The sequence below is a fragment of the Ambystoma mexicanum genome, chromosome 11, assembly GCF_040938575.1.
Source record: "Ambystoma mexicanum isolate Mex_15411 chromosome 11, UKY_AmexF1_1, whole genome shotgun sequence".
Classification (NCBI taxonomy): Eukaryota; Metazoa; Chordata; class Amphibia; order Caudata; family Ambystomatidae; genus Ambystoma; species Ambystoma mexicanum.
In genome coordinates, this window is record NC_090934.1 from 61,650,553 (window position 1) to 61,675,007 (window position 24,455).

Consider the following 24,455-nt stretch of genomic DNA (forward strand, 5'->3'; position numbering starts at 1 on the left):
CTTTGAAGAAGTACCTGGTTTACTTTCCCTAATAGGTTCTTCTTTCCTTGTGGTACTTGAGGAACCTTTACCTTCCTTTCTTTTCTTTGAAGGATTTGCTGTGAGATTCTGTTGCATTTCTGTTTCAATTAGTTTTCTTTTACCATGTTTTACTTATTCTGGAACAGGATATTGTTTGAAATGGGGGCTGTACAGTGAACGTAGTCTATTGTATTCTAAAATGCAAGGAATATCAGCGTTCACTTTACTTGCATCAAAGTTGATTAGAAATAGACTGTCAAGTGTACGTAAGCATGATAGTGCTACGTAGCTCATGCCTTCTTTAAAGACTGTGTTTCCTATAGCTTTTAATGCTTTGTCTAGGGTAAGACCTTGGGATTTATAATTGGGGACTGCATATGCAAGAGTTAGAGAAAATTGTTCTCTACGTACATACATGTCTTTGAATAGCAGGAATCGAGCAGTTGAGCGCCCTATCCTTTTCACTTCTGAAAGCTTGTCAAAGCGAATATTGACAAACTGAATGTTGCTGTCACATGGGTATGACTGAAAGCCAACAACTGTACCCAGTGCTCCATTCACTAGCCCTTGCTCTACGTCAAGGTTACGTTTAAGCATTACTCTAAAATTTTAGGATAATTTTAATATTTTTTCCAACCCAGCTGTGTTGGAGATTGAATTTTCTAAGCTATTTAGTCTTGTTGTGGCTTGCTCACACATGGGTAGTGTCATGCCATGTACGTCTAGTTTGTCTGTGGTGCAAATTTCCATTATTAGTTGCATTTCTTTATTTAACATTGTTTCATTGAATTTGAAAGAGCTTGCAAGAGTTGGCATTAAGGCCATACAATTGACATTTTTGTGCGCTATTTGCTCTATAACATCAGTTGCACATGCATTATTGCCATAAAGTGCATAAATGTGCCGGTTTCTCAATATTGCTTGTGCTTTTTGAGATAGTACACCAACTCTAACATTTTTTAGGATGTTGGCATAAGTGAGATCTGCAGATTGCTGCATGTTTTCTCATAATTCTCTGTATTGGAAATGTTGCCAAAGGTTGACATTTTCTATGCTGCCAACTGTTTTGCGGCAGAGTTTGTGTCCTAAGGTTTTAAAAATAGGTTCCCCTTTCACTGGTGTCAATTGTAGAAGATCTCCAAAAATGATAATGTGTTTCCCTGCAAAGAGTTCTTCGTAGTTTGTTTTAAGTGCTTCTTGCAATCTGAGGTGAATCAAAGATAACATTAGGTTGGAGACCATGCTCACTTCATCTATTATTAGCATTTTCATTTGCTTTAATACTCTGCGTAGTTGCATTGCAGCTTCTGCAGAAAGTTTGTAGTGGTCTAACTTCTTTTGGTGCTCTACTGGAAGGAGTAGTAATCAGTGTAAAGTGACACCGCCTATGTTGTAGGCAGCTAAACCAGTGGGGGCAGTTACAACCGCTGACAATGTGTTGTTTGTCAATTGCTGAAGGAACTTGCTGATGATTTTGATTAAGAATGTTTTCCCTGACCCAGCTTCACCACTGATGTACAGTAGTATTGGTTTGTAATTTTGGCAGGTACATTCTTTATTTTCATGCTGCACACCATGTAGTATTTGTTTTGTTACGTCTTCAAAAACTGGTGCGCTGATCTTTGTTATGTTTTGCTTGTTATACAGTTAAGTCTTCTATTTCTTCTTGATAATGACACATGGTGTTTTCCACTTCTGTCATAGATAATTCTGCCTCATTTGTTACTAGTGGCTGTCCTAATGGCTCTTGGCTTCCTGTCACAGAAGGTTGACTTCTGTCGGAAGAGTCCTTATGTAGCTGGGCCCAAAGTTCATCTTCGAGTTGCTGTTCATTGTGCAACATTGTTTTGTACTCCGTAAAGTTCACATCGGTGATAGCGCTTTCATTTGCTTTGAAAGCATCTTCATAGCAGTCATAGTTATCTAGTATCTCGTCCTCTTTTCTCCATGGTTTAAAAAGTTGTAGCAGAGACATGTAATATAGTTCTTTCTGTTGAGGAGTTTTTAATGACAATTTAACATGATTTATTAAGCTACGTTCGGTAAGTTTAACTAAGCTACCTTCACAATCTGTACTCTATACCTGCCTTTGTTTTCATCAGGTTTTATATTATTTTTGTATGCAAAGTATTGAGCTATGTGGTATAGACACATGTTTTCCAAAGTCATACTCCTGTTCGGATAGTATGTGTCAAGTAAATTGTTTTTTAAAATGTCTTCGCTGTTGGGTTCATTTCTGGCAATTGTTTGTATGTCCTCATATGATTTCAGAACTCTTTTTCTACATTTAGCAGGAGCAAGACTTAGCCATACTATGTTGTCTGATTTTCCATACAAAGCAGTACCGGTTAAACGATCTGCCGCTTCATAGGCGCCACATTCTCTATGAGAGAGAATTTTTATGCCTAGACTGTACAATTTCTGAGATAGTGTTTTGTCTGATGATAGGTCATCCCAGAGGTCTTGAAGCTCTGTTTATTCTGCTTTTGTTAAGTAGGCTGTAACATATCGTGCAACCGCAGTTGAATTGTCTGCAATATACTGCACATCTATGTTTGCATTCCATAACAGCTCAATGATTGCATTGAAATCGTTGATGTATTTTGATTCTTCTTTTCTTTTTATGTAATTCTTAGGTGATTCACCTTTAACACTATGTCGAACTGAAGACATGAAGTTGTTCACTTCACCTGTTTCTGTAACTGGTCTAGGGAAACCAAAATGGCATTTGGTGTACAATTTCCCTTTGTTTTTGTATTTACAACAACAATATTTGCCACATTTGTGTCTTTGAAATTGTAATATCTGCCTATGCAGGTCACTATGTGTCCGTTGTGAAGGAATTTCACAAGTGACATATTTTTGGATGAACTGCAAAACAGTGGCATCAGTGTTGTGACCAAATTTAGGTGCACCTTTGATCCATAACAGCATGTGAATATGTGGTGCTCCTCTTGCTTGGTATTCTTTTCTCCAAAAGAAATGTTGCATTTCTCCGAGGGGAGGAACAATTTTATTGCAAATAAAGTGTAGCATAGCAATGAAACAATGATGGAAATATCTTGACACATTAACTGGATCTAGAGAGCAAAGTTCTCCAGGTGTTAATAAATGTATGTCGGTTTTGTTATTGTTTGATATGCGTAGGAACTCATGTAAATCTTCCCATGCATATTCTGCACAACTTAGTGTAACAAACCAAGTTGGTGGTCCAAGGTTTCTGATCATACAACGTATGTCTCTTTGCCATCGGAACCAGTATTCTTTTGTACCACGCATGTTTGCAAACAAATTTTTTATATTTGATTGTAAAACCTCATCTTTTTCTTATACGTTTTGTATTAATTGCGTAGCTGACATATTTTGAAAGTGGGCTCCAGATTTCAACATGTGTGCAACTCCGTAACATAGGGTTGCTAGTTCACTTTCAAAGAGTAGGTGGAATATGTATTCTACATTTTGTCGCAACCTGGGATCTTGCGAATGCATTCATAATGAGCGGTATTCTGATGCTGTAATTTGAGTGGGTCTATCATCGTATCTTCCACCTTTACCAGTAGGAAATAGCAGTGGAAAAGCACGTGCTTCTATACTTTTTTCCCATATGCTCATTGGTGAACCTTTGGTTTGTCGCATTTGGTAAGTTTCTAGTGCATCATCTTTGCTTTCATTGGAATGCAATGGATGAATTGTGTACTGGTCCAAAAGAGTGCATACTGCAGCAGGATCCAGAAGTTTGAATTGTCCAAGTTTCTGTTGCCTCTTCAATTATTTCAGTTGTTTCAATTAAGCATTCTTCAATATTTATTTCCTTGTAGTTTTCGTTATTGTATTTTAGATATTGCAAGGCTTCTCTAACTTTATGTAAGTCCACCAGTTGTCGCCAAATTTTTTGTCCTTTGGTGGTACACAATTTACCAAGACAATTAAAGAATGCTCTATTGAACGTTGCACTCCTAGAGTGTGTACATTTTCTGTTAGATCTAATGGCAAATAAACTACTTTGCCACAAATGCCTTTCACCAATTCAGAGGGAGGTACTTTTGCTGTTTTTGTATGAAGGCATATAATCGCTTGAAATGGCTGATCTGTTTGAATTATGATGCACTCATACAAATTGAGTTGTTGCAGGCTTTTTGGTAGTGGGAACAATTCCAAATTATTTGTGATAGTACGTGAAGTAGTTTGGTTGTTGTCTAGTTTTGTAGTGCAGTAACTGCAACATATTAGTGGTTCATTTATTTGATATTTGTTTTCGACTATTTGTTTCGGTAGAGAGCTAATTCAAACCATTTGGAATCTTCATTGTTTTCTATTTTGAATGCTACGTCTTTATTTTTTGTGTTCCTTTTGTAAAACGTTCTGCGGCAACACAAACACACATGGTTTGGTATTTCAGCTGATGCACTTTTAAATTTTAGTATTTCTTTTTTGTATGTTTGTAATAGAAGGTTCCTATGTGCAGAATTGTTGGTACTCTGTTCTACAACTATTGCATTTTGTAAGTGGGTTTCTGTCATGCCTCAGCGACGGTGGTGGATTTGGAAACGCTGGCGCTATGGTCCGCCATAGTCAGTTCCGTCACGTTTGTTCTTTGAGTTTTATTACTGGTCTAGTTGTTGCACGCGTACGTGACCAGCGGTATTTCTAAAACCACATCCGGTTTACGGATGCGTTGCAATGCTTCCTGGTTACCCACCTGTTTGTTGCCTATCGTTTCTCCTGCGTTCCTTCCCCGTTGTTTTGCAGACCGTGTCCGTTCCTTCCTCCAGCTACTCTTGCTTTCTTGTGTATTTACTCCTGCTCCCTCTCCCACCTTCTTTCTTATTTTCTACTCTGTTTCCTGTGTATTCTCACCCTCCTCAGCTTACTCGCTTTCTTTGTACTCCTCTGTACTCATCTGTACTCTCCTGTCCACCTTTGTACCAGACCTCAGCGCGCCTTTGGATTGCCTCTGCCTCACATTGTGTAACCACCAGCCCGCCAGTGTACCAGACCTCAGCCCGTCTTTGGATTGCCTTTGTCTCACGTTTTGCACTCTCCAGCCCGCCTGTGTACCTTATCTCAGCTCACCTTTTAGACTGCCTCGCAGCCTGGAATCTGCAATCGACTTCGTATACCATCTCTTCTACCGGCCCCCTCCAGTCAACTAAAGAGGTCTCTCAGGGGTTTTTTGTGCCATTGGCTTTTTCCCCCTCTCGACGTTCCCGGAGGATTGCCCTTTGTCACCCTTGTAGGTGGCACGGTGGCATCCTTCTGTGAACGACCCTATCTCCACAAAAAGAAGGAGAGACCCAGAAGAAAAGATAAGAGACGTACCAAGAAGAAGGACGAAGGTGAGGAGCTTGGGGAGAGTGGTGAATCGGACTCTTCTTTTGAAAACGAGGATATTACTAACCCCAGTGACAGTTTCACTTCCAAAATATTTTCTCTGAATACGGTCCATTTCTTCTTGTAGATATTTGGGTGTACCATGCAGAAGAGTGTTATTTAAATTGGCTAATTCTGAAGCTGGACTTTAGCATAGTATATTTTATACACTAGATTTCTTACATTTGAATGATGTATTGATATCCTTTTGATATCATGGAAGGTACTTTTGCAAATAGGTCCAGAAATGCAGGCTAATGAATGTCCTTGTAGTCATGTGTATTTGCGCACTGGACAGATATCTATATTTTGCAGCACTTTAATTTTAATTTTGTCTGTACCTTTCACATACTGATTGAGGAATTGTCGTAAAGATATGAATAATTTGTTAGGAATGGCACATATTGATGTGCACGGCCATTTGTACACTGGACGGTCTGGTTCAGTCGAAGCGAGAGGTAATTCTGAGTTTTCAAGGGAAACTTTTGTAAGCAGTGTTTCTTGTTCCATGATGCTGTGGTTGATTTTTTCATACCCCGTCCACTGCTATGGATGGCAATTGTGTTTGTTTGATTTTGTTTGTATGTTTCTTCATTAAAATATGGTTCTGTGGTTGTTGTGTGACTCCATTCACCTCCACAAATATGTAAGAAGTTATTTTTGTTCACATTCCGTTTATTGATAAGTTTCTTTTGTAGTTTGGTACTTAGTTTTGTTAGTGGTTTCATCCTTTTTAATACTAATATAAACAGCTTCCTTTTCAGAAGGATTGCACTGTCTGCAAGAGCTTGTAAGATTAATTTTCTACGGTAGATTTTAAGAGTTGAGGATGATTTCGGTCGTCTTCTTATTAGATTCTGAAGGCCTCCATGGCAAAACATTTTGGCTAAAATACTTTTTTTACTATAGTTTCTTGTCACTATAACAGAATTAATAGTAACATTGTTAGGAGTACTGGTAGCTGATTTTTTGTGAGAAGTTTTGTCTTTCGTGCCACATTTTGTTGGAGGAGGTAAAGTTTTGGTAGTTGAAGCTTCCTTTGTTTTGCTAAATGACTGGGCTAGCTGTATTGTTCTAACGTTCTCTACAAACTCTGTTACAGATGGATGGTTAGGTTGGACACTTTTATTTTTATTGGCTCTATTTCTGCGTTCCTTTCTACTGACTTTCTTTTTGGTAGGCATTCTTTGGGGTCTGTAGAAAAAAAGAAGGCATGGTTTGGTGTGTTGTCTAATGTATGTGTGTTGTGTGCATCCGTGCATGAGTTTAATGGGGAAGTTCTTTGTGGTGGTGTGTGAATGTGTATTGGTTTCTTACAATGATTTGGGGAGGATATTTTTCAGTTTGTATACAACTAAAATGTGCTTCAGATGAGAATACAAAGAGGTCTAGTGGTGAGGAGATGCATTGATAGTAAACGTAATGGCATTAAATTGAAACAGCTATTTCTTTTCCAATACTAACATTGTAAGGCGTTTGTATGTTATTTGGGTCCGAACAGACAGGGATTTGTGAGCCATTCTGCCTGTTTATCTGTGTTTAATAAATTGGAATTTGTGGGTATAGTGGTTCAGAAATCACTGTTTGGTTTGGTGTGCAAATTAAATACATAACCCACACACTCTGTTTCAGAAATAGTTAGAATATAAAGGTCGTACTAAACTTACTTTTTTTTGCAGAATGACCAGGTTTCTTCAGATATGTCGTTTGCAATGTAGATGCTGTTGATTTTCAGGACAGTAGTCTTCACTGCGATTGTAAAAGAAAAGAAAAAATGTGTAACTTTGTGTGTTTAAAGCAGTGATGTTACTGTACATGTTCATTTTGCATCTGTCGCTGGAGTATTCTTCTTTGATATTTAACACAGTGCATGTGTGCATTTCACTTCACTATGTGCTGCCTTTGTATGTTACTTGCAGTATGTTAGTTGCAAGTGCTTTAGAAATGAGTACAATTTTAAGATTATGAAAATGCCTTGTTTCTTTTAAGCTCTGTTATGTATAGCAGAGAGGTTTGTAAGCGATAGCTCATTATAGCTGCTGGGAAAAATGTCGGCAGTTTCTATTATAAGTACAATTTTGAAAAATCGGGAGAACCTCAGAGGGCCATGTCACCACAGCAATCGGGAACGTTTATTTTTCATATACGATTGTATTGAAAGAAGCATGGATGTAGGCGGTATACAGTAAAAAATGGACCATTTTCTAATGAAAAATCAAATTTCGCACTACATTGGGAAGGTTGTAACCTATGTATAGGTTATGCGGGAGACAGTAAGAAGTAGTGCGGTTTGTTCATGTACAATCGGACCTCTTGCATTTAAAGGGGGAGCATTGGTATGGATTGGCTATGCAGATTTAGGGGCATTCATTTATTTTAATGAAATCACACGGGTTGTACATGTTCTCTGATTAAAATTTGCATACCTGTACTTTATACGCATGCATGTGCGCATCGATGGAGCTGTACGTAGAAATGCGTGACACTTGTACAGTACTTTTCGAAGTAGGTGCTTTGCAATGATATGCGCCTTGTACTTAGAGTGATCAATAGTACATTTGAAGTGCGAAATTTTGATGACGGAGTTAGATGTACGGATGTTCAATCTGATTGGTGGATGGTTGTGTGACTGCTTAGCTGTGTCCAATGAGGGAATGGATTCGTGATTGATGTGGAAAGGGTAGAAGGACTAGTTAAGAGTTACGTGCTGAACGTACACAACACTTGTGCGCGGGTAGGGCGTGTCACATACGGGTTTCTACAGCAAATCTAGCATGGAAAGGGAACTGCCGCCATCAGCCAATCAGATGTTCCCATTGCTCTTTTGTGTCGAAAGACGGTGTGTATACTGAAGATGGCAGAGGTGCAGAGGGTGAAGGTTTTGGTAGTTGGAGATATTTTTGTGCATGGTTTACAGCACTATGCCGAAAGTAGGAATGTAGCACACCATTTCGATGTGAGAGGAGTAGACGTGGTGTGGAGTGCTGAAACTGATCGCAGTGCTGCAGCAATTCTACGATTTGCACCGAGATGCGTGCGATGACCACTCCTCATGTGGTGATTTTGCACTACAGTGCTTGTCATTTGGGATATGTCAGTGCACGTACTTTGTTGGATGATTTGGAGCAGTTGGTGCAAGCAGTCATGAACATATTTCCAACTGCGAAATTAATTTTTTCTGGGTTACTCCCTAGAGGAAAATGGGACAACAGTTCTGTTTTCTGTCCTGATCAAGGAATTGGGAGGTGTGTCATCAATGGTGTCATGCATGCTTTTATGTTACGTGCTGGTATGTTTTTCTGCAGCCACGAGAACATTGTTCCCAGTAATGCGATTTATTTTCAAGCAGATGGTGTTGCATTATCTTCTTTGGGAAATGTCATGTTCTTTTGGAATGTGAGGCTTGCTTTGGAGAAAGTTCTGTAATGGTTGTACGAGTATAGTAAGAAGAAAAAATATTTAAAAAAAGCAAAATAACAGATGTCTGTAAGGCATCTGCTCAAAGTTTTTTTTTTAAAACGGCTCTTTTCAGAGTCCACCTTAAAGGAGAAAAGGGGAATAATATTTAAATGTACAGTCCTCACGCTCTCATCCTGTACGTGTCCGTGAACATGACGGTAGTTTGCAGGCGGCGCCGATTGTGGGGTGGAGACGCATGCAAATGAGAATGTGCAAAGCTAGGGATTGGTCAGTAAAGTTCAGTGGGTGTGTTTTGTACAGAGACATTTAGTGAGAACGTGTTTCCCCTGACAGGAGACCTGACAGCCATGGCTCTTTGTGCTCGAAAACAGATTATCTGGATTTTGGGATACTCATGGATACATTGGTTGAAGGTGCATGCTGAAAGTTGCGGTCTATCTGCATATCTTGGATTTCCTAATGTAGAAGTGCACTGGCATGGCGTGCATGGAATGAGGTGGCTGGACTTGGTACCTCTCCGTGCAACTTTACAATCAGAGCATCATCCGGACATACTTATTATTCATTTTTTGGAAACAGTTTAGGCCATGTGTCTGGAATTTCTTTGCAATTTGCAATGAAGGAACGACTTGCGAAGGTCATGGACATGTTTCCAAATTGCCAAATTGTTTTTTCCCGTATAGCACAAAGACAGATATGGTTGCGTTCCTCTGCATTTGGTCCACAAATGGAGAAAGTGAGGCACAATGTGAATAATGCTGATTGTGCCTTTTAAGAGATGTTGGCATGTCCTCATTCCACAATGAAAACATTTTGTTTCGTAGTTCTTTACTTTTTCGTACAGATGGAGTCCATCTCACATATGCTGGCAATCAGATCTTTCTTCGCAATGTAAAAATTGCTTTGCAATTTTTTTTTACATCATATTCACCTATTTCACAATCCGTTTTTCTAACCTAAATTTCTTGAGGGATACACACCACCACCAAAAGGCTCAGAGCCACCACTTACTCCCAGCAAAAAGTCCATTGGTTTTGTTATGCTTACCCTGTGTGTCCTACGACTGTCCGCTGACTTTTAAAAAAATTCACGGGGTCCTACAATGGTCACTTGATAGTTCTATTGTTTAACTGAGAAAGACAGCTCTGAAAAGAGCCTTTTTATTAATTTTTGTATTTTTCCACTTTACTACTTTTGACTACACGAGACACTAGGAGAGGAAGGCAAAGGAAGGTAAGGAAGGGACACCAACCACAGGGATAAGAAGGGGAAGATGGAGAAAGATATAGGGTGGCCTTTACTTAGGTAGGGAGCAGTTTTTCTGGTGCTATGTGACCGTAGCCTCAAAAGCACTTCGAAAACGTTCCCCCCTGCAGAGTACTGCGTCACAATACACACACAATATTGTGACCCTCGAAAGGTAAGGGTCAACAGCATTGCGAATGGCTTGTGAGACAGCTGGAGGGATGCGCTCCCCCACAGGAGTGTCTCTTGTGGTGAGAGGATCGGACACAGAGGATGCTGTGGAGGAACTCAATCTACTACGTTCTTTGCATGGCACCACCTTGCGAATGTCCGCACTGTGGAACGAAGTTAGGTGGCGCTTCATGGTTGTCGTACCAAGGCTGCACGCACCAGGTCTCACGCGACTGAGCACCAACTGGCAGCTATTACACTTGACAAAGTTTGCACGTGCTCTCGGTATGTTCCCTAAAACGAGTGTTAGTAGTGCAGAGTTCCTCCACCTCATTCTCTTCTTCCTCTTCTTCCTCGATCTCTATATCCTCACCCGTATATCCCTCTGCAGGCCCTTGGGGAGATGGTGGCGGTGGATGGTTTGGGGGTGGTGCTGAGGCTAATGCAGCAACAGCAGCCATGGATTCCATAAGGATTATTTACCTAATGGTCGCTACAGTAGTAAAGGCAGCACAACTCTAACTGCTATAGCCAGAAGCACAATGAAGACGAGCTCGGGGGTGTGCCCATTTATAGGGGTCCAAGGATGCGGCTCGTGACCATATTTCTCGCTGAAAAGTGCTGCAAAAATTGCAAAAGACACATTCATAGGTGGAGCTATTGTATGGGAAATGTCAAATGGTGATTTTATACTGAAAAATAATGTCACAGGTATGTGTAAGTTATTTTGCAATGTTGTGAAGGCAGACAGTGTGCAAATGAGTCCACACGCTCAGCGTGGGTGTGGTCACATGCTGACGTCCTGAACACATCCGCGAGGGAAAAGCATGCCTGCACGACAGCAAATGCAGACTAACAAACGTGCGCATGCGTGCCAGTGTTCTACGGACAGTGTTCGGGTCCTGCAACTAATTAAAAGTGTGGCACAAGTGAGATGGACAGTTAGAGACAGGCGGGATGTTCGCAGTACTTATGGGTGTACTGTGCATGTGCGTATCTCATCTGATGATTGCAGGGACAGGTCCAGTGTCCTTAGGACATCTCCATTTTGTTTGACAACAAACATTCCGGCCACTGCGCCTGTTCTACAGACGGTTCCATCTTGTTGCAGACGATACGGACAGATATAGGGCCTCATTACACGGATGGCAGTAAGGGTTTACCGGTACCGGTATTTTACCGGTACCGGTAAATCCTTACCGCCTTACTACGAGGTTCCTTTGCGGGTTTGATGTCCTGGGTGTTAGTGGTAGCAGTGCGCAATGGTGCGGCCAGTTATGGTTGCTTAGCCTACCATAACTGGCGAATTTCAGGGGTTTTTCGGTTTTACTTTGAACCATAATGGCACATTTGAATAGGTTTTTTAGTGAAGAGCACAGGTTTTTGGTTGGGCAACTTAACCATAACGTCCCCTTAACAAAGTTTTTTTTAGTGAATATATATATATATATATATATATATATATATATATATATATATACAAGGAAAAAACTTTAGTTGAAGTGCAGTAAAGGTGACTAAACCTAACACAACAAATCCCATGAAACACAACACATTGGGCTTAATTCTGTGCGGCGCATTTCTGTTGATCTACCCCATAATGACATATCCCCATAATGCCATATCCCCCATAATGCCATTTTGTATGGCACTGTGAATCCCTTCTCTTACAATAAATATGTGCTATTAGGTTTGGCCTTTGGCCATGGCGAGTGATTTTTCACCACTCCCCGACCTCGCTGTAACTGTATAAACATCCATTCTTTTTTAAAACTTTTTCTCCATAACCATGACTATCATATCATTGAATTACATTTAGGCACACTAATCCATAGTTTTCATATAGCTGTGATTATCGGGAAAATCTAAAAAATATATATGTTTGTCTGGACCCCCACTCTCTTACAAAGTGCCCCTCTGCTTATGGCAAGATTCCCCCACTCCCACCAACCCTCATTTGATTACCCAGTTGTCTCCCATACCCCCTCAATACTTGTTGTTCCATGTAACACACTTTTCTTTCCGGACTGGATAACCACAACTTTGTGGAAGCGTTTGTGCTGCAAACTCGGTCCCTAGCCCATACCCAACTCCCAAATTCGACATGGTAGCCTCTCCACCCACCACCTCTCCCCTACTGCCTTTTCACTATTTGTCTGCCTCCAAATCCAAAGTTACTTTTTCTGCTTTTTGTTTTCCGCTAATCGCAGGTATAGCCGCAGCTATCTCTTGCATCGAAATAAAAAATATGGCAGCGTTTTCATTTCTGAAAAGCCTCATCCTGCAAAGCACCCATGTGACATATATCTATTTCTTTGGGAGAAGGGGTCACCCCCTTCTCCATTAAATATTTTTAAAAATACTTGACACAATAAACCCAAACTCAAGTCAACGCTTCGTGCCCAAGTTGTTTCGGACCTGCTGCAATTCAACCAGTGGTTTATGCTGGGCAACATGACAACAAATGGAACTTTTGTGTCTATCGAGAAATTAATGGGGACTTGTTTGAAAGTGCTTTTTTATATTTTCTTAATACTTCTTTTCATTTTTTAACATATTGTTCCCAAAATGTCCATTCTGGACCCGCACGTACAACATTGGGGGTCATTACGACCCAGGTGTTAACCAAAGGAGCCCTTAGGGCCAAGGTTGACGCCGGAATCCGCCATGGTGAATGGTGGAATTACTGCCCCATTTCAAGGTTGGAGGGGCGGTAATTCCCCATTCACCATTGGCCCGTCCCCATTTCCATTTTAGCCCCATAGGGCCCAATGGGAATGGGGAAGGCGGTAATTTTGGTACCGCAAATTGCGGTACTGTAATTACCTCCAAGGTCCCTTTGCGGGTCCCTTCCTTAAAGGCTGGTGAAACCAGCCATTATGGTAGGGACCCGCAAAGGGACCGCGTAATTGGGAAGTAAGGGATTACCGGCACCAGTGCCCTTACCGCAACCGGTAATCCCTTACCACCTGGGTCGTAATGAGGCCCATTGTCTGCAATATGTCAGCCAAATTCATCATACCAGTCAAAGGTTTTTAGCAATATTCATTTCCAATGGAACTCGCTACACACCTTAACTATAGTGCAGCGACTGTGGTTACAAAAAGGAGCCCTTTGGGTTATCTTATTAAACTCAACATTTACAAACATTGGCACACGCTAGTAAGATATTCCATCGCCAGTACACCCTATTTGCAGATACCGCACCTGGTGTCAGCTGGGCCGGAGCCGCAGAGTCAGCTGCTTTTCTGCAGCAGATGTTTGTGGCAAAAATTAACCAACACAAATAGCTCATTGCACACCTGACAATTGATGGAGTAGCCAGTAATTACACACACCTCTAAATTCACACACATCACGCCATGCAGACAGCTGCACTCTACCTGTCCCGGAATGTTGTCACAATTCATCACGAACAAAACATAAGGAACCAGAGTCTTTTCTGCATCTCAGCACTGAGCTGGGATCATCAGTGCAGTGTAATGTAGGTCAAGGGTCTGCAACCTTTCGCGCTCCAGTTGTTTTGGAATACAATTCCCATGATATTTGGCTATGAATTATGCTGGTTAGGGATGATGGGAGTTGTAGTCTAAATCTTCTGGAGAGGCAAATGTTGCATACCCCTGGTCCAGGTCTTGGGGATGGAACACTGGGACATGTATATCGAACACCAGTAAAGTTATGGTGGGTTGTAAAAGGCTTTACAGAGCCACCTGTAGCCATCCCTGGAAGTTCACCTGCAGTTCAGAGCTGTGTTAGCAAAGCATTGTGGGAATGCCAATTAGCCCAAACACAAGCCTTTAGCTCCAGAAAACTGTCTTTGGGCCCGATTCATGGAAAAAGTGCATAGACCATGAAAAGTAATATGCGCGTAACACCACTTGGCGCGTACCTGCACGCAAAATCATGTTATGCGCGTTCCGCGTATTCATGGAATTTTAACTGCAAAATAACCCTAGTCGCAAGCAGCAGCTGGAACGCCCACATCACTCCCCCACGCAAAGCAGATCTAGCCACATACAGCAACCTTTGCGCAAACTGCCTCCCCATCCTCATGCACCCCATCAATACTGGAGGCCTTCCCCCCGCAAAGAAGGCAGCAGCCCGGTGACACTGGGTACTGTGCCCTGTAACTCCTAACTTCATCCCGAAAAAATGCATAACTAAAATTGGCACCCAGGGGTAAATCTGCCTGTGAACCCCTGTAAATGACGGCTGCAACACGCTAAACTGCATACGCACACCCATAACTTCACCCGCACCTCAAACACGTGCCGTCACCCCTAAATTGTTGCGCAAACCCTACCTCTGCGCATTGGATCCTATGTTGCACAGCACTGTGTGCCTCCTTTCATGGGTCAGTGAGTCCATGAGGTTTGCATGTCACTTTTCCCAACGTGAGGTTGCACGTTGGGTTCCATGAATACAGTTTCGTAGGCGCATGACTGGGCGTGCAATTACATTGCTTGGCCGGTCTCTCAAAATGCCCACGTTCTCCCTCATTTTGCCAGGTAAATGGGGAATATGCATGTCCGGCCTCCTATTTCTTATAGGCCCAACCAGACTTTGTTGGGTGGAGTATCGCGCACAGCGCTCGACTGCATGCAAAGCCATGACGGACCGGCCCAAAGTCCCCGGAAGGTACTGGAAAGGCACAAAGAGTCCGTTCCATGAATCGGCGAAAGGGGTTTTGTGAGCTGATTAGTGCACAAAGGCTCTTTTCAATAAGCAAACAATTCCAGGAATCAAACCCTTAAGGAAGAGTTGACGACGTAGCTCTTCTGGAGCGAACTCTTCCACAAGAAACCCCACCATCCTTTACCCCCTCCCCCCACTCTCATGCTGTTCTATCCATGTGACAAACCTCTCCACATCACATCTCTCCGCTTGGGTGTTTCTGTTCTGGGCCAGTGTGTGCATTGCCCGTGAATGCCAGGTGCAGCTTATGCTGTGTCTGGCAGGATGTCAGGGCAGAAGAGGAAACCAGGAAAAGCAGGGGTGAGAGTGAGTGGGACGGTGCAGGGTGGATGCTCAGAGAGGAATCCAAAGCCCACTGCTTTTAGCTTGAACGGTGTATTAATAGGAATGGGCTTCGCTGTGTTCGTGCTGTGGCGCTGCTTAAGATGCAGCCAGTGGCTGGTGTGCAGCAGACGGGGCTGCGTGCACCGTAGAGGGGATGAGCACGTGTAATTAAAGCATGCCGTCACCCCACCTGAGCAGGCCTTACCGCAGAGTTGTCAGGGGCAGGGACCCCGGGGAGGCAGTCCCGCCTGGAGCTCTGCCCGCTGTCAGCAATTAATTCCCCCTAAACGGGGACTGTGGCGCCGTGGCTAGCGGCCAGGCACGGGCGGTGAGGAGGGCATGGATGCCCCATGCCTCGCCCCCTGCGAAACACTTGCAACCTGGCCTGGTCCCCCTACCAGGGCCTTGTGCGTGCACGCACTGATTTCCCTGATTTCCCTGGGGGACTCCCGGCCGTGCACTGCAGGCCGCGCGGCAGTTTCCAGTACTCCCGGTGCAGAGAGCCGAGCACGCCTCTCTTATTGGACGGAGGCCTCACAGCAGGAAGAGGATATTGCAGAGCCCAGGCAGCCAGGAGGGGTGGTGTCAGCAATAGAGGCTGCAGAACAGAATCATATTATAAACACTTCTGCTATTATCACTCATTTTTAGTTGGGCTATTTGGTGACAGAGCAATCTATTAGCCAACACTATTGCATTAGAGTGCAGCTGGGGAAAATGGTTATCTGAGGTGGGTCACAAAGCTTGCAGGTGGTGTTTGGTTACGCGCCCATCCATTGACATTGCTAATCCCTATGGCCGTTCGCACCCAGTTCCCGCCCTTCCTCACCCAAAACACCTCCTTTTGGGAACTCTGCGCTAGCTTTATTCAAGCCTTGCCATCAAACCTTGCACTAAAAGTGCCTGCCAGTGTTTCATCAACCTAGTCGTCTGAGAGTTAATGACTTAATTGGAGCTGCACACGCGCAACTGGTGCAACACAAATGTCTAAACCAGGTCTGCCTTCAGCCACTCGACGATTTATGAGCACCATGTGTGTCCATCACAGATGCCCAGGTAATTGCACAATTTTGCACCTGTTGCCGTCAATGGCCAGTTAACACTAATACGGCAGTGATAGGCAAGTGACTTTCCCATGCCTAAACAAAAGCCCAACATGTTGGCATTGCCAATGCTTGTTTCTATTAAACCTAGGACCTCTGCGTGGCCAGAAATGGAACAAAAACACTGCAACTTGCAAACATTCAGTTTCATGTCAGTGATTAGACAGAGGAGATTACACAAGGTCATACACATAGTTCAGGATTGAGAAAACTAAAGGGATATCCCTGAGACTTAAAACAGCATTAGGACTCAAAAAGAAGGGTTATCATTCAGGTTCCCCAGATCCGACAGGACTAAGACAGCAGAGCTATTCCTCAAGTTAAAAAGAGCTGGCAGACATATGACTGCAGTCAGAGCTATCCCGCGGGGTACCCGCATTGGCTTATGACAGCATGTGTATCACACAGGTTGCACAGACCCTACAGGTTTAAAAAGGCAAAACACTACAGGGGACATAGATCCTGTGTGTCTTTGACTGCAGAGCTATCCCTCAGGTTGCACAAGCAGTCTCCCCCTTAGCAAGTAGCACTATCCCAGAGGTTACCCATTATCCCTTTATCCCTCAGGTTGCACAAGTAGTATCCCCCTTAGCAAGTAGCACTCTCCCGGAGATTACCCATGTGTTGCAGACCTAAGCCTGCAGAGCTTTCCCTCGGGTTGCACAAGTAGTATTCCCCTTAGCAAGTAGCACCTTCCCAGAGGTTACCCATGTGTTGCAGACCTAAACCTGCAGAGCTTTCCCTCGGGTTGCACAAGCAGTATTCCCCTTAGCAAGTAGCACTATCCCAGAGGTTACCCATGTGTCGCAGACCTAAGCCTGCAGAGCTTTCCCTCGGGTTGCACAAGCAGTATTCCCCTTAGCAAGTAGCACTCTCCCGGAGGTTAATCATGTGTCGCAGACCTAATCCTGCAGAGCTAGCCCTCAGGTTGCACAAGTAGTATCCCCCTTAGCAAGTAGTACTCTCCCGGAGGTTACCCATGTGTCTCAGACCTAAGCCTGCAGAGCTAGCCCTCAGGTTGCTCAAGTAGTATCCACCTTAGCAAGTAGCACTCTCCTGGAGGTTACCCATGTGTCGCAGACCTAAGCCTGCAGAACTAGCCCTCAGGTTGCACAAGCAGTCTCCGCCTTAGCAAGTAGCACTCTCCCGGAGGTTACCCATGTGTCGCAGACCTAAGGCAGCAGAGCTAGCCCTCAGGTTGCACAAGTAGTATCCCCCTTAGCAAGTAGCACTCTCCCGGAGGTTACCCATGTTTCGCAGAACTAAGCCTGCAGAGTTAGCCCTCAGGTTGCACAAGCCGTCTCATCCTTAGCAAGTAGCACTCTCCCAGAGGATACCCATGTGTCACAGACCTAGGCCTGCAGAGCTAGCCCTCAAGTTGCACAAGTAGTATCCCCCTTAGCAAGTAGCACTATACCAGAGGTTGTCGCAGACCTAAGCCTGCAGAGCTAGCCCTCAGGTTGCACAAGCAGTATCCCCCTTAGCAAGTAGCACTCTCCCGGAGGTTACCCATGTGTCACAGACCTAAGCCTGCAGAGCTAGCCCTCAGGTTGCACAAGCAGTCTCCCCCTTAGCAAGTAGCACTATCCCAGAGGTTACCCATTATCCCTCAGGTTGCCCAAGTAGTATCCCCCTTAGCAAGTAGCACTCTCCCGGAGGTTACCCATGTGTCGCAGACCTAAGACAGCAGAGCTAGCCCTCAGGTTGCCCAAGTAGTATCCCTGTTAGCAAGTAGCACTCTCCCGGAGGTTACCCATGTGTCACAGACCTAAGTCAGCAGAGCTAGCCCTCAGGTTGCACAAGTAGTATCCCCCTTAGCAAGTAGCTCTCTCCCGGAGGTTACCCATGTGTCGCAGACCTAAGCCAGCAGAGCTAGCCCTCAGGTTGCACAAGTAGTATCCCCCTTAGCAAGTAGCACTCTCCCGGAGGTTACCCATGTGTCGCAGACCTAAGCCTGCAGAGCTAGCCCTCAGGTTGCACAAGTAGTATCCCCCTTAGCAAGTAGCTCTCTCCCAGAGGTTACCCATGTGTCGCAGACCTAAGCCAGCAGAGCTAGCCCTCAGGTTGCACAAGTAGTATACCCCTTAGCAAGTAGCAATCTCCCGGAGGTTACACATGTGTCTCAGACCTAAGCCAGCAGAGCTAGCCCTCAGGTTGCACAAGAAGTATCCCCCTTAGCAAGTAGCAATCTCCCGGAGGTTACCCATGTGTCGCAGAACTAAGCCAGCAGAGCTAGCCCTCAGGTTGCACAAGTAGTATCCCCCTTAGCAAGTAGCACTCTCCCGGAGGTTACCCATGTGTCACAGAACTAAGCCAGCAGAGCTAGCCCTCAGGTTGCACAAGCAGTCTCCGCCTTAGCAAGTAGCACTCTCCCGGAGGTTAATCATGTGTCGCAGACCTAAGCCTGCAGAGCTAGCCCTCAGGTTGCACAAGTAGTATCCCCCTTAGCAAGTAGTACTCTCCCGGAGGTTACCCATGTGTTGCAGACCTAAGCCTGCAGAGCTAGCCCTCAGGTTGCTCAAGTAGTATCCACCTTAGCAAGTAGCACTCTCCTGGAGGTTACCCATGTGTCGCAGACCTAAGCCTGCAGAGCTAGCCCTCAGGTTGCACAAGCAGTCTCCGCCTTAGCAAGTAGCACTCTCCCGGAGGTTACCCATGTGTCGCAGACCTAAGGCAGCAGAGCTAGCCCTCAGGTTGCACAAGTACTATCCCCCTTAGCAAGTAGCACTCTCCCGGAGGTTACCCATGTTTCGCAGAACTAAGCCTGCAGAGTTAGCCCTCAGGTTGCACAAGCCGTCTCGTCCTTAGCAAGTAGCACTCTCCCAGAGGATACCCATGTGTCACAGACCTAGGCCTGCAGAGCTAGCCCTCAAGTTGCACAAGTAGTATCCCCCTTAGCAAGTAGCACTATACCAGAGGTTGTCGCAGACCTAAGCCTGTAGAGCTAGCCCTCAGGTTGCACAAGCAGTATCCTCCTTAGCAAGTAGCACTCTCCCGGAGGTTACCCATGTGTCACAGACCTAAGCCTGCAGAGCTAGCCCTCAGGTTGCACAAGCAGTCTCCCCCTTAGCAAGTAGCACTATCCCAGAGGTTACCCATTATCCCTCACGTTGCCCAAGTAGTATCCCCCTTAGCAAGTAGCACTCTCCCGGAGGTTACCCATGTGTCGCAGACCTAAGCCTGCAGAGCTAGCCCTCAGGTTGCTCAAGTAGTATCCACCTTAGCAAGTAGCACTCTCCTGGAGGTTACCCATGTGTCGCAGACCTAAGCCTGCAGAGCTAGCCCTCAGGTTGCACAAGCAGTCTCCGCCTTAGCAAGTAGCACTCTCCCGGAGGTTACCCATGTGTCGCAGACCTAAGGCAGCAGAGCTAGCCCTCAGGTTGCACAAGTAGTATCCCCCTTAGCAAGTAGCACTCTCCCGGAGGTTACCCATGTTTCGCAGAACTAAGCCTGCAGAGTTAGCCCTCAGGTTGCACAAGCCGTCTCGTCCTTAGCAAGTAGCACTCTCCCAGAGGACACCCATGTGTCACAGACCTAGGCCTGCAGAGCTAGCCCTCAAGTTGCACAAGTAGTATCCCCCTTAGCAAGTAGCACTATACCAGAGGTTGTCGCAGACCTAAGCCTGCAGAGCTAGCCCTCAGGTTGCACAAGCAGTCTCCCCCTTAGCAAGTAGCACTATCCCAGAGGTTACCCATTATCCCTCAGGTTGCCCAAGTAGTATCCCCCTTAGCAAGTAGCACTCTCCCGGAGGTTACCCATGTGTCGCAGACCTAAGACAGCAGAGCTAGCCCTCAGGTTGCCCAAGTAGTATCCTTGTTAGCAAGTAGCACTCTCCCGGAGGTTACCCATGTGTCGCAGACCTAAGTCAGCAGAGCTAACCCTCAGGTTGCACAAGTAGTATCCCCCTTAGCAAGTAGCTCTCTCCCGGAGGTTACCCATGTGTCGCAGACCTAAGCCAGCAGAGCTAGCCATCAGGTTGCACAAGTAGTATCCCCCATAGCAAGTAGCACTCTCCCGGAGGTTACCCATGTGTCACAGACCTAAACCAGCAGAGCTAGCCCTCAGGTTGCACGAGTAGTATCCCTCTTAGCAAGTAGCACTCTCCCGGAGGTTACCCATGTGTCTCAGACCTAAGCCAGCAGAGATAGCCCTCAGGTTGCACGAGTAGTACCCCCCTTAGCAAGTAGCACTGTCCCGGAGGTTACCCATGTGTCGCAGACCTAAGCCAGCAGAGCTAGCCCTCAGGTTGCACGAGTAGTATCCCTCTTAGCAAGTAGCACTATCCCGGAGGTTACCCATGTGTCGCAGACCTAAGCCTGCAGAGCTAGCCCTCAGGTTGCACAAGTAGTATTCCCCTTAGCAAGTAGCTCTCTCCCAGAGGTTACCCATGTGTCGCAGACCTAAGCCAGCAGAGCTAGCCCTCAGGTTGCACAAGTAGTATACCCCTTAGCAAGTAGCAATCTCCCGGAGGTTACACATGTGTCTCAGACCTAAGACAGCAGAGCTAGCCTTCAGGTTGCACAAGCAGTATCCCCCTTAGCAAGTAGCAGTCTCCCGGAGGTTACCCATGTGTCGCAGAACTAAGCCAGCAGAGCTAGCCTTCAGGTTGCACAAGTAGTATCCCCCTTAGCAAGTAGCACTCTCCCGGAGGTTACCCATGTGTCGCAGACCTAAGCCTGCAGAGCTAGCCCTCAGGTTGCACAAGTAGTATCCCCCTTAGCAAGTAGCTCTCTCCCGGAGGTTACCCATATGTCGCAGACCTAAGCCAGCAGAGCTAGCCCTCAGGTTGCACAAGTAGTATACCCATTAGCAAGTAGCAGTCTCCCAGAGGTTACACATGTGTCTTAGACCTAAGCCAGCAGAGCTAGCCTTCAGGTTGCACAAGCAGTATCCCCCTTAGCAAGTAGCAGTCTCCCGGAGGTTACCCATGTGTCGCAGAACTAAGCCTGCAGAGCTAGCCCTCAGGTTGCAGAAGTAGTATCCCCCTTAGCAAGTAGCACTCTCCCGGAGGTTACCCATGTGTCGCAGACCTAAGCCTGCAGAGCTAGCCCTCAGGTTGCACAAGCAGTCTCCGCCTCAGCAAGTAGTACTCTCCCGGAGGTTACCCATGTGTCACAGACCTAAGCCTGCAGTGCTAGCTCTCAGGTTGCACAAGCAGTATCCCCTTAGCAAGTTGCACTCTCCCGGAGGTTACCCATGTGTCGCAGACCTAGGCCTGCAGAGCTAGCCCTCAGGTTGCACAAGTAGTATCCCCCTTAGCAAGTAGCACTCTCCCGGAGGTTACCCATGTGTCGCAGACTTAGGCCTGCAGAGCTAGCCCTCAGGTTGCACAAGTAGTATCCCCCTTAGCAAGTAGCACACTCCCGAAGGTTACCCATGTGTCGCAGACCTAAGCCTGCAGAGATAGCCCTCAGGTTGCACAAGCAGTATCCCCCTTAGCAAGTAGCACTCTCCCGGAGGTTACCCATGTGTCGCAGACCTAAGCCTGCAGAGCTAGCCCTCAGGTTGCACAAGCAGTATCCCCCTTGGCAAGTAGCACTCTCCCGGTTACCCATGTGTCGCAGACCTAAGCCAGCAGCGCTATCCCTCAGGTTGCACAAACAGTATCCCCCTTAGCAAGTACCACCCTCCCAGAGGTTACCCATGTGTCGCAGACCTAAGCCTGCAGAGCTATCCCTCGGGTTGCACAAGCAGTATCCCCTTTAGCAAGTAGCACTCTCCCGGAGGTTACCTGTGTGTCACAGACTTAAGCCTGCAGAGCTATCCCTCGGGTTGCACAAGCAGCATCCCCTTTAGCAAGTAGCACTCTCCCGATTACCCATGTGTCGCAGACCTAAGCCAGCAGCGCTATCCCTCAGGTTGCACAAACAGTATCCCGCTTAGCAAATACCACCCTCCCAGAGGTTACCCATGTGTTGCAGACCTAAGCCTGCAGAGCTATCCCTCAGGTTGCACAAACAGTATCCCCTTTAGCAAGTAGCACTCTCACAGAGGTTACCCATGTGTCGCAGACCTAAGCCTGCAGAGCTATCCCTCGGGTTGCACAAGCAGTATCCCCTTTAGCAAGTCGCACTCTCCCGATTACCCGTGTGTCACAGACCTAAGCCAGCAGAGCTGTCCTTCAGTTTTGAGAGATTTTTTATGACCAAAGACAGCAGTGCCATACCATATGCTGTAAAGAACCTCTAGAGAGCAGAGCTAGCCCTCACGATACAGACATCCCACAGGCCATAAGCAGTGCAGTTAACTTGAAAGTTGTTGTACATATCTCAATTAGGCGCGCTATATAAATGACCAAATAAATAAATACATGATTTTGTCCTTAGACAGGAAGTGTGTCCATGCTCACATTACAGAGCTCTTCAAAGCTGATAGTTGCATTGCATAACGCCTCCCCCCTCTCACCCCCTGTGTCTGCAGCTCTTACAGGCTGATGCTGTAGAAAGCAAGGTACACTCACATGTACAAATGCAGCCTGACCAAGGGCTTTGCCTCATGATGTCTAACAGACCTTGGGGCCAGTGGCGCCTGGGGAATTTTTGAACTGGAGAGTCGTAAATGTTTGCACCAAATATGCAGGAGTGATGGAGTGAAGCGAGGGAGCCAACACGACCGAAGGGTGGTTCAGGGGGGCGGGTAGGATCTCCCCCACGAGAACATTTTTAAAATTATGGGTTAAAATGGTGCAATTAACAGCACTTTATGGGTAGCAAGCCACACAGTTTGTAACTGGTTTTGTATGGTAGCACCCAATGCGTGCAAGTAACCAACCGTGCACAGGAGCTTTATCCAACACATTATCATGATGCCTTTGCCCACAACATCTTCCATTCAAAAAAAGGTTTTCATACTGGCCATTCCCATATATATCCATGCAGGATGCACCTATATATGCCAGTATTACCATTTCGGAACTCCCAGGCAGTAAAACATGCTATGCTACAGAAAGAAAGCATTATTAGACTGGCCATACTAATGTAGGCCAACGTACCACACCATCACTCTTATGTTTGCTTCTACCCTTAATCCCCAGTACAAAAATGCTATGATACACTAAGAATATAAGGTCAGACTGGAGCCATTAATGTTGGCCAGTTCGGCTACATAATAGCACTTATCATATTTGCTTTAGCCTTGATGCCAAGTAGAAAGGCCAATTCACATGAGGAAAGTAGGTACAGACTGTCACATGTAATGTAGGCAAGTCTAAACAAGTGAGAACACTTATCATGTTTGCTTTACCCTTGATGCACAGTAAAGCATCTTTAATTTGTATCAAGGGTAAAACAAAAGAGAATGACATGTTAAAACTGATATAATATTGTTTCGTCCTCATTGTATATGTTGGCCTATGCCCAGTCACTCTGCGAGGAAATCCGCATCGCAAGGTCGTAACCTTAAGTTAATCGAGCCTCCATTTTAGGTAAAAGCCGCAATTTTGGTTTATCGTGCAAAGTCACCCTGTGGCCTAAAATGGACGACCTGCGTTCTCTTGATCTTACTTAACCTCTTCAACCTCTGTAGGCGAGTTAATGTCCAACCTGCCTGCAGGCTACATGTTAGGGTCATGTAGACCTTGTCCTTTGTTGACCTCGGAATCAGGGGATTACTTGAATCGGCGATGTTAACCTACAAGTATACACAAACAATAACGCTGTTTAAACATGTCATACGAAACATCTGTTTGACCTGCATTAAAGCAAATGTGTAAAGAGTGTAAAGTTAAACCCAGAGAATAATAGTGTTTGTTAGTAAATGTATGAAGAAGTAAACCGCATGCACGAGATATGTAAATTAGGAATGAACCTGGCGCGACCCTAGCCCAGTACATGATTAACTTGTAGGAGGCTGGACATCGTTATGAAGGAACTGTATAAATATGCTGATGTCCAGCTAGCAATTCCTGTTCACTTCCCACATTGAACCTGCTGGTGGTCTCTGTGATGTACTGACAGCCAAATAGCTATTTGTATGCTTTGTTTTGTAAACTGTACAGTATTGCAATAAAGATTCTGGGAATCTTTACAAGCCTGTGTTGGTGTATTTCTCTTTGCATGGTGTAAAAGCCTTAATATTGTATTTTCTGATTCCACAGATGGCGCC